We start from the raw sequence: 9981 nt of genomic DNA on the forward strand, positions 1-9981 counted from the left end.
TAATAAGGGCTTGGTGATGATGAACTCCTTTAACTTGACCTTATCTGGGGAGCACTTTACCTGCCCTTCCATTCTAAATGGAAGCTTTGCTGGATAGAATAATCTTGGATGTAAGTCCTTGCCTTTCATGACTTGGAATACTTCTTTCCAGCCCCTTTTTGCCTGAAAGGTCTCTTTTGAGAAAGCACCTGACAGTCTGATGGGAATTCCTTTGTAGGTAACTATCTCCTTATCTCTTGCTGCTTCTAGGATTCTCTCCTTCATTTTAATCTTGGGTAATGTAATTATGATGTGCCTTGGTGTGTTCCTCCTTGGGTCCAGCTTCTTTGGGACTGTCTGAGCTTCCTGGACTTCATGGAAGTCTATTTCCTTTGACAGATTGGGGAAGTTCTTTATTATTTGTTCAAATAACTTTTCCACTTGTTTTTCCTCCTCTTCCCCTTCTGGTACCCCTATAATTCAGATGTTGGAATGTTTAAAGATGTCCTGGATGCTCCTAAGCCTTTCCTCATTTTTTTGAATTCTTATTTCTTCATTCTTTTCTGGTTGTATATTTTTTTCTTTCTTCTGGTCCACTCCATTGATGTGAGACCCAGCTTTCATTCCATCACTATTGTTTGTCTGAGCATTTTTCTTCATTTCACTTATTGTAGCCTTCACTTTTTCATCTATTTTTTGACAAAAATCAACCAATTCTGTGAGCATCCTGATCACCAGTGCTTTGAACTGTGCATCTAATAGGTTGGCTATCTCTCAGTCGCTTAAAAGTACCAGTTGCAGAGCTTGCACTTCTGTTTGATCCATCCTTTTTTTTTTCCTTTGGTCTGGTTGCACCTTTTATGTATGAGGGGTGGAGCCTTATGTGTTCACCAGGGTAGGGCTCCCCAGTCACTTGGTTGTGATGTTGTATGTGGGGGCGGAGTCCAAAAGGGAACAATGGCACTTGCTGTGTTCTCGGTTGGACCTCTGTCCTTTCTGCTGCTTCCCCTGAGCAAACTGGGCCCCTCTGGTGCCAATTCCCATGTGGGTAGGCTTGTGCACACCATGGGACTTTTCAAGGACCTCTCCTATGAGGCTGGGAGTCTTTCCCTGCACCTCAAACCTCACAGGTGTCTTCAATCAGCGCCCTAAGGCTCTATTTCCCAGCGCTGGAATCCTGGGTTGGGTGCAGTGCCATGCTTCACAATTGTCACCTCGCTGGGTCTTCCGGTTGCCACCCCTTGGCCGCGGTCTGCCAGCTGCCGCTTGCATGCTCAGGGTCCACCTGCTGCAGTCTTTCATGACCCAGATGCCTTACGCACCCGGTCCCAACGCTCTCTGCTCTCTGCACCATGACCCATGCCCGGCTTTCCAACTCCGCCCCTCCTACCGGTCTGGATGAACGTGTCTATTTTAACTTCTTGGTTGTCCGACTTCCATTCAGATCAATTTTCTGTCAGTTCTTGTTGTTATTCTGTTTCTAAATTGTCGTTGTTCCTATCTTGGTTGTGCGAGGAGGCACAGTGTGTCTACTTATGCCTCCATCTTGGCCGGAAGTCCTGTCATTATTTTTTTCAAACAGGTTTCCTATCCCTTGCTCCTTTTCTTCTTCTGATATCCTTATGATATACATATTGTTCCATTTCTTGTTGTTCCAAAGCTCCCTTAAACTATCCTTAATCTTTTTTGAGTCTTTTTTGTTTTGTTGCTCTGCCTGGGTGTTTTCTTCCTACTTTGTCTTCTAACTCACTGATTCAATCTTCTGTCTCATCTACCTTGCTTTTAATTCTTTCTAGCATGTTCTTCATTTCTGATATTGCATTTTCCTTTCCAACTGATTCTTATTTTTTACAGTATCTACGCAGTTCCCACTAAGTGCCTTGTAGTTCTCACTAAATTCCTGATCTTCCTTATAACCATGCTTTGAACTCTATGTCTGATAAATTGCTTACCTCAATTTCATTTAGCTCTTTTTCTGGAGATTCCACAACCAGAACAATATCAACAACAAGAGAACAAAGAATAATAAAGGTGTAAAATGAAATGGAATTGTAGAGAAGGGGAAAGGGGACAAGAATATGAGAAGACCAAAGGAAAGAAAAGTGATTATGAGGGGAGAAAGGGGAAGAGAACTAATAATACTAATGAACTGAAAGGGGAAAATAGGGAAAAGGAACACAGAAATAGCAACAGAAATAATAAAAAGAGAGAAGAAGGGAACAATGGAGTAATCAAAGATAAGAGTAACATAAGAGATATGAAAGAAAAAGTAGAGCACCAAAATTTTTAAAAATATAAAAACAGATTTAAAATTATAAAAGGCTATGAAAAAAGGAAAAAACAAACCAAGTGGATTCATCTCAGCACACTTTAGATCTTGCTTGCTGATTTCCCCTTTTGGATACCACTGTGATGTCTGAGTCTGTTGTAAGCCAATGTCAGGTGCTGTCCACATCTGGCCCTCAGCTGCTTTTTGAAGCATTAAGTGATCCAGAGTTTCTAGCTGATTCCCACACACTTGGTGGCTCCCAGGGTAGACCAAGGTGCTCTACAAAGCTGGCTTTTATCACCACTGGGTCCAGGGGTGTGTCAGTAAATGTCCCGAGTCACCCCAGGATCTGCCTCTGCCTATCTCTGCCTGCTGGCCTGCTGTCAATCTTAGACTAGTCTTAGACCTTACTATTTCTGAGAGGACTTCTAGAAACATAGGGCTGCAATTTCTGCATTTTCTATGGCAAGAACCAGTTTGTTTCCCAGGAAAGTGTATAGAATGGCTGTGCTCTACAGCCAGTCTGACAACCCCTAAATCTGTCTTTGCTGCTGTCTCCTCAGCAAGGTTTAAGATGCAGGATGGAAGAAAAGAAAGAAATTTTTTAAAAACCCAAATAACTCTGGCTGGTGTGGCTCTGAGGATTGAGTGCTGGCCTGCAAACCAAAGGGTCTCTGGTTTGATTCCCACTCAGGGCACATGTTTGGGTTGCGGGGCAGGCCGCCCGTAGGAGATGCACCACAGAGGGAACCACACATTCATGTTTCTCTCCCTCTCTTTGTCCTTCTGTTACAGGGTGCAGCCAAGAGGGGGGACCCCAAATGGGCATTTGAAATGGGGTCCAGAACTTAAGGTGTCCAGGAGATTTTAAGATGTCTCCACACCCCCCCAGGGTGTCGGTTGGGGGAAGGGACAAATGGAGCAGGGCCATTGAGATCTGTTTTGCATAGCAACAGCCTTGCAGCTACCCTCTGGTGTGGTCATTTAACATATCTATAGCCTTTGGCTGGTCGCTTAGATATGTTAAATAGCTGTGATCATCTCTGAGCCAGGGGAATGGAAGTAACTTCCCCACCAAGACGTGACTGGGGGCAGATCCCCCAAGCTAGAGTGCCTGCGTGGGAGCTCGGAGAAGATTGGCTCCAGGACATGGGGCCACACTTGCCCAGACTCATGATGGCAGCTCAGTAAACCTGGAAGGATACGAGTTCTGGCATGTGAAGCCGAGTGTGGGAGGAGTCGGAAATGAGGCTGCAGAGGAAGATTGGCCGCGGGGATTTAAAACCCAGACTTGGCGGCCATTTAGGAGAGAACCACGCGGCTTTGGCAGAGTGGGGACTCTCCCCTTCCCACAGCCCTGAAAAGGAGAACCATGTGGCTGTGGAGGTGCAGAGAGGATCACGGCCATTGAAAAGAGAACCATGCGCAGCCCTGAGAAGGAGAACCATGCGTCTTTAGCAGAGTGGAGACTCCCGCATCCCTGAGAAGAGAGAACCACGCAGCTTTGACGGAGTGGAGACTCCTGCATCCCAGAGAGAACCGTGCTGCTTTAGGAGGGAGAACCATGCTGCTTTAGGAAGGAGAACCATGTGCAGCCCTGAGAGAAGAGAGAACCGCGCGGCTTTGGCAGAGTGGGGACTCTCTCCTTCCCACAGCCCTGAGAGGGAGAACCATGTGCCTGTGCCAGAGTGGGGACCCCTGCAGCTTTAGAAGGGGGAACCACAACCTGGTTTTAGCAGAGATCCCGGCGACTCAGCCGAGGGTGCTGGGAACCCAGGGAGGTCTCCCAGTCGAGATGGAAGACTAACTAAGAACCAGAGGACTGCCTGAGCCATGGACTTCTATTTCCTTTCCTGAGATACGGTACTCTGGACTGGGCAAAGGGGGAAGGAAGGAAGGACTGTGTCTGTGGGTGTTTTAAGGGACTTTAGGATTTTTGATGAAGACATTAGGTCACTACTTGAAGTCTGTATAGCATTAAATAAACATTTCCTTTCCTTTTCACGAATCTCTGGCATTGAGAGACGTCTTTCCTAGGGCAGCGGACATAACGGACCTGGGGGCCTTTTAAATAATAGTATATTGTCCCAGGCCCCCCTTATTCTGTTCTGTAACACTTCCATTCCTCTCTATCTCTGAAAATAAATAAAATCTTTACAAAAATTAAATTAAAAACCCAAGTAAAATAAAACCCCAAGACAAAGCAAAAGTAAATAAAAAACAAAGAATGGTGTAGGGTGGAGTGAACAGAACTTCAGAGGGTATGGCAAGGAGAATTCCAGAATTACCCTGCTGCTGGGAAGCAGCAGGGTAATGTATGTGATACAGATCCAAGCTCGTGGGGTCTGAGTCATTATGGATGAAATATAAGACATTCACAGGGACTACGGGGTCCTGTGGAGGAAAAGGGACAACATGACTTTTCTCTCAAGGGGAGCAAAAGCCAAGGCCCTTGCTCCAATGAGCTTTTATTGTCTTACTGGACACATTACAAGAAGGTCCTCATTAACTAAGCACAGGCTCACTTTAGGTGGTTACCTTTTATAGAAAACAAAGGAGTCAATACTGCTAATCACATCACAGAAGAGGGATATTTGCAAATGAAAAGGCAAACGTAGTTGGACTGGTTACACTCACCCTTGGAAGGTTTAGCATGGATTTTAGGAAGTCGTTTTGCAGTAAATGTCCTCAATTCAGGGTGAGGGAGTTTTAGCAAAAAGTAAGACTCATAGCAGCCTAGGTACATTGCAGGCCTGATTCCCCACAGGAAAACCTATCCATGGGTGTGGGTCCTGTTCATCTCCCAGTGAAAGCTGGGCCCACACCACACAGAACAGTGTACTACAATGTAATTGATTTTCCCCTGGGAGGGACTAGCTCTTCTCAAAAATGAAGGCTGCTGTAGAGCCCAGGTATTTCCAGCCCCCGAAAATCCCAGAGCCACTCCCTCAACTCTCTCCCTAGTGCCTCCTGTCAGGATGGGCAGGGTAGGACAAGTGGGAATCTAGTTACAATTAGCATTTTGGACTACAAATATGGCCACCGTTTGGACTACAAGTAATATGGCAACTGAACTCTGACCCAGAAGAGGTGACTGACATCAGACCAGGAGCCACCAATGCTAAGTTGCTTCTTTGTTCACCAAGAACCAATCCTTGGCTCCCGCGTGAAGTAAAGCCATATAAAACTCCCAGCCTTTCCCTTCTCCCGCAAGGTCTTTTCTTAGCCCCTTCTCTGGGCAGGGAGAATATCGCCTGGGAGCACAAACTTCCAAAATAAAGCTCATCTGCCTGTTTCCATGGCTAATTGGCTGTTTATTTCCTCGGCGGGGTCTAAGAAAACCTTACACCTCCCACTCCAGTTTCTCCTTGTGCAACACCAGGCTGCACCACCGTCATTTCACTGGGGCCAAAGATGAGTAGCTACAAAGAGAAACCCTGTTTTTGCCCCTTTATTAAGGAAGAGAAAAAGATGGTGGGTTTGTATCCAGCAGTCTTCGTCTCTCTTCAGCAGAGAAAACCCATGTAGTGCAGATTCCTGATCTGATCTGGATGCTCTAGGAATGTCCCTTGTTTGGGCTATGTGCTGTCTCCTGTTGTATTTTTGTCCTGATTGTTATTGGCCCAGTTTTTGGTTGGAACTTCCCCCATCTGGCTGACTAAGAGGCTCATTCCCTATCACATCTGCCTCTGCCTTGAGAGGACTTCTAGGTAAAGGTTGGATCCCCTGTCAGGGCACATACAGGATACAACCTAACAATGTCTCTCTCACACCAAAGCCTGTCTCTTTCCCCCAAATCAATAAAACATGTCCTGTGTGTATCTTCTTCTTTCAAGTCTCATATTATCCTGTTGGGGTGAGGGAAGGTAGGGAAGAGTCCAGCAGCAAAACCATAACATAGGATGACTGTGGATGCTCATACCACTCCTTCCAATAAGTCTCAGCCTTGGGCTCCCACCACTGCACTTCCCCATGTGGCCTTCATAGCCAGTGCTTCACAGCCCTGCCACCTCTCTCTGCACCTGGTCCTCCCAGATCCTCAGCTGATCCACAGGCTCCTTCATCAGACGTTGGCTCTCAGTTACAGCACATGGCCAAGAAGGCAATAGCCCCCTCCCTAGCAAATACCACATTCCCCAACCCTGATCCCAGCAGCTGGGTACATGGCCATCCCGGTGGGGAGGGCTCGGAGACAAGGCCAGGTGCCAAGGACTGGCCATTCCAGTGGCTTCTTCCCAAAGAGGATTTTGTAAATTTCACGAAATGGCTCATGCTCCAAACCTGTGCAGCCAGAAATGCCAGGCTGGGCAGCAGCAGCAGCCACTACTCTGCCTGGAGAGCCCAGACCACCTGACCCTGAGCACCCACACAAACAGACACTTACACACTCACCCACACACACACTCACTTATCCATGCTCTCACACACACTCAACTGGATTTTCAAGTTGATTGCTCTGTAGTTTAGCTGCAAGACTGGTCTAGAGCAAGTGGGCAGAGCTTCCAGCTACTCTGCATCCAATTTGGACCTCTCTCCCAAGGATATTTTCTGATCCCAGTTTGGGTCACATGAATTTATTTCATAGCATTCATCAATTTGTTATAAATTTCAATAAAATTTTTCTGCCACATCTTCTTAACTTTTGGTTAAATATTTATTAAGTACCTGTTATATTTCACATACTGTGCTAGGTATTGGGCTATCAATAGTAAAGAAGGATATGGTTGTTTCCTTCAGAGAGTTGAGAAATATTCTGAAGGAAAAGAACAGGGATTTTTTAGTATAATATGGGACCTGATCTATCTAGAGGGGCAATGAAGGCCTCCTGGAAAATATAACATTCTCACTGAGACTGGAAAGATATATAGAGATTAGCCTGACATGGCATCTGTCAGTACAATATTGATTAAATGGAATAGTCAAGAAACAGGGTATTTAATTAAAAGGTCTAACTTTTTAATTATAAAAATGAGCTATAATAATTATAACTCATTTATAAAGACTAGCAGTACTTTCATATACATTTTTTCATTTTACTCTTAGAAACTCTCAAAGAGATTGAGAATACATCATTTTTTTCTGATTTTGTAGACATTTTCTGTGCCCCAGCCATGTCCCTTAGCCCCTACTATTTTCATGTATCCTGACTCAACTTCCAACTGCTAGTACCTGAGTGTCTTTGCCTGAGTGCTGTTTCTGACCACAGATGTCTGCCCAATCTGCCCACATGGCAGCCCTGAAGGATGAGGAATTAGTCCCTACACTGAAAGCAACTCTGAACAAGTAACTGAAGAGAGTTATTGTATGAATGACCCAGCTCCTTCATCCTTTGGTCAGGACAACTTGGGGTCATGTGTTCTACTCTGCTATCCATAGATCCCCAGAAGGAGTAAGCTTCTGCTGTCCACAGCAACTTATATGGATAATGTACCCTTCTTAAAGCTGCTTTTCTTCTTGTATCATTTCTTTATTCCCTTGCAAGTGTTTCCTAAGGTTACCACTGTGATGGTTAACTTTATGCATCAATTAGCCTAGTCTATGATGCCCCAGCTGTTTGGTCAAACATTAGTCTATATGTTCTATGAAGGTATTTTTAGATGTGATTAACATTTAAATCAGTAAACTTTGAGTAAAGCAGATTTCCCTCCACGTGTGGATGGGCCTTATCCACTCAATTGAAGACTCTAAGAGAAAAAGACTGAGGCCCTCCAGAGAAGAAGGAATATACAGTGGTACTTTAGTACTCATCATTAATATGTTCTGGAACATGTGACAAGTGCTGAAACCAACAAGTGACCAACAATGAAGCATTTTCTCTTGCGGGGCAGCAGCATGACTCATACAAGTTCTAGAGAGTACAATGAGTCCTGAGCAAGCACTGAATGCTGAAACATTTTTTTTGTTGTCAAAATGTGATGAGTACAGGGTTTGATGAGTTCTGAAGTCAACTAGTATTGAGGTATGTCTATATTTGTAATATATATTTGTATGTATATGTATAGATAGGTAGATAGACACAAACAAATACATACCTAAGTGACTTGCTGAAGTCACAAAGCTACTTAGCTGTAGAGCTCAGATTAGATACCTTAGCTCCTCACTAGTGTGGTTTCCACCTATGAAGATTTGGCAAACATATGCCTATCACTCCCCTTCCTGCATCCATGGCTGACATTATGAGTTGATCTTTTCCTCTTGGCCTCATCACATCCTCAGAAACTTTCTCAAGGCACACTCTAAGCAGCCTTTTACAGTCAACAGGGCCTGGTGTGCAAGAAGAAACTTGTTTGTCATCCTTGTTCTGTACTATATTCAGAACCTTTAAGAAACACATCACCATGACTTTGGCAGTGGCTGGTAGTGTCTACCTTATTTTCTCCCTTTTGCTTGCCTTATCAGTTCCTTGAAGTTAGAGTCCGGTGTGCCTTTTAGCCCTACTCCACCCTGCCCCCTTCACCACTCAGTGCTGATTCAAGCATACTCCATTTTATGACAGATGCTGCAGAGACCACCCCTCCCACACAAGGGACTGGAGATTGCATTTATTGTCACTCTCAGAGGCCAGATCATACAGCCCATCAACAACTGAGTCTAGCATAGTCCTGGGCAAGAGTAGGTGGTACTTTGTGTTGATGGACTGAGGAAAGGAACACACATGAGTTAATGAACACCTCTAAGCATTATGAATTATTCCAAAGTCTCTCATTCCAGTGGTCTTTGAGGAGCTAAGAGAAGAATAAAACAAGAGTCACAAAGCTGGTCCTGTTATTCTCAAGTCCCCACACATCAGCCTAGAGCTCATTCAGATATTTGCCAAAGTGCTTATGGATGCTTCAATTACTCTTATTACAGAATCTAAGGCCATGGATCTGGAAAAGTAGATTTGCAAGATAAATTTAGCAGAGATGGGAAACCCTAGCAGTTTAATAGCAAAGGGAGCTGGCACAGGAACCCTCCCACTACCTGGGGATACAAACCTGTTGACATTGGTCTGGGAAGTTCCTGCAAGAATGAGCCTGGGACACATTCGCTTTCAGCCATGGAAATAGCTGGGCCCTTTCCCATGTTGGCTGGGGGCAGGGTGGGGGGAGTCTGCAGTGTACACAACTGTAGCATATCAAAAGAAAAAATAGGAAAGGAAAGAGCTCTAGGCTGCAGGTTAGGTGGAAAACCATGACAGAGACTTCCAGAGCCTTCCACAGAGCAAATAAGACCCAGCCTCTGTGCCCTCACCCCCATCTTTGACATGCCTTTCTGTCAGAAGTTAACTACATGGGCCAGATGGGGAAGTGAGGATGCTAGGAAATCCAAGGCTCCCAAATCCCAGTTAAAAAATAGGTGAGCTTTTCTTCTTTGTGAGCACATAATCTTCCAAGGTCACTTTGATGAGGCCATGAACAAGGAACCTAAATCCATCTGGACCAGGGATTAGGAGATCAAGGTTCTAATGTCAGCATCCCCACTGACCCCCAAGGGCACAGGCTGCCCGAATGCAGGGCAATATTGCAACAGCATAACCACTCTGATGCTTTGGGTTTACACAGCTGGACTGTTCACATGGTCTAATTAAATCCTAAAAGCAACCCCGTGAGGTAGGCAGGATTCATTATCCCCTTTACATAAAAAAAGGCTGATTAAGGTCTAGAGAGGTTAATGCACTTACCTAAGGCCACACAGCTAATCCCAAGTGGCATCAACATTCACACTCCAAAATCAGGGCCCATTTCATCTGC

Source organism: Phyllostomus hastatus, unplaced genomic scaffold (assembly GCF_019186645.2).
Source record: "Phyllostomus hastatus isolate PE091 unplaced genomic scaffold, TTU_PhHast_1.1 phas_scaffold_397, whole genome shotgun sequence".
Classification (NCBI taxonomy): Eukaryota; Metazoa; Chordata; class Mammalia; order Chiroptera; family Phyllostomidae; genus Phyllostomus; species Phyllostomus hastatus.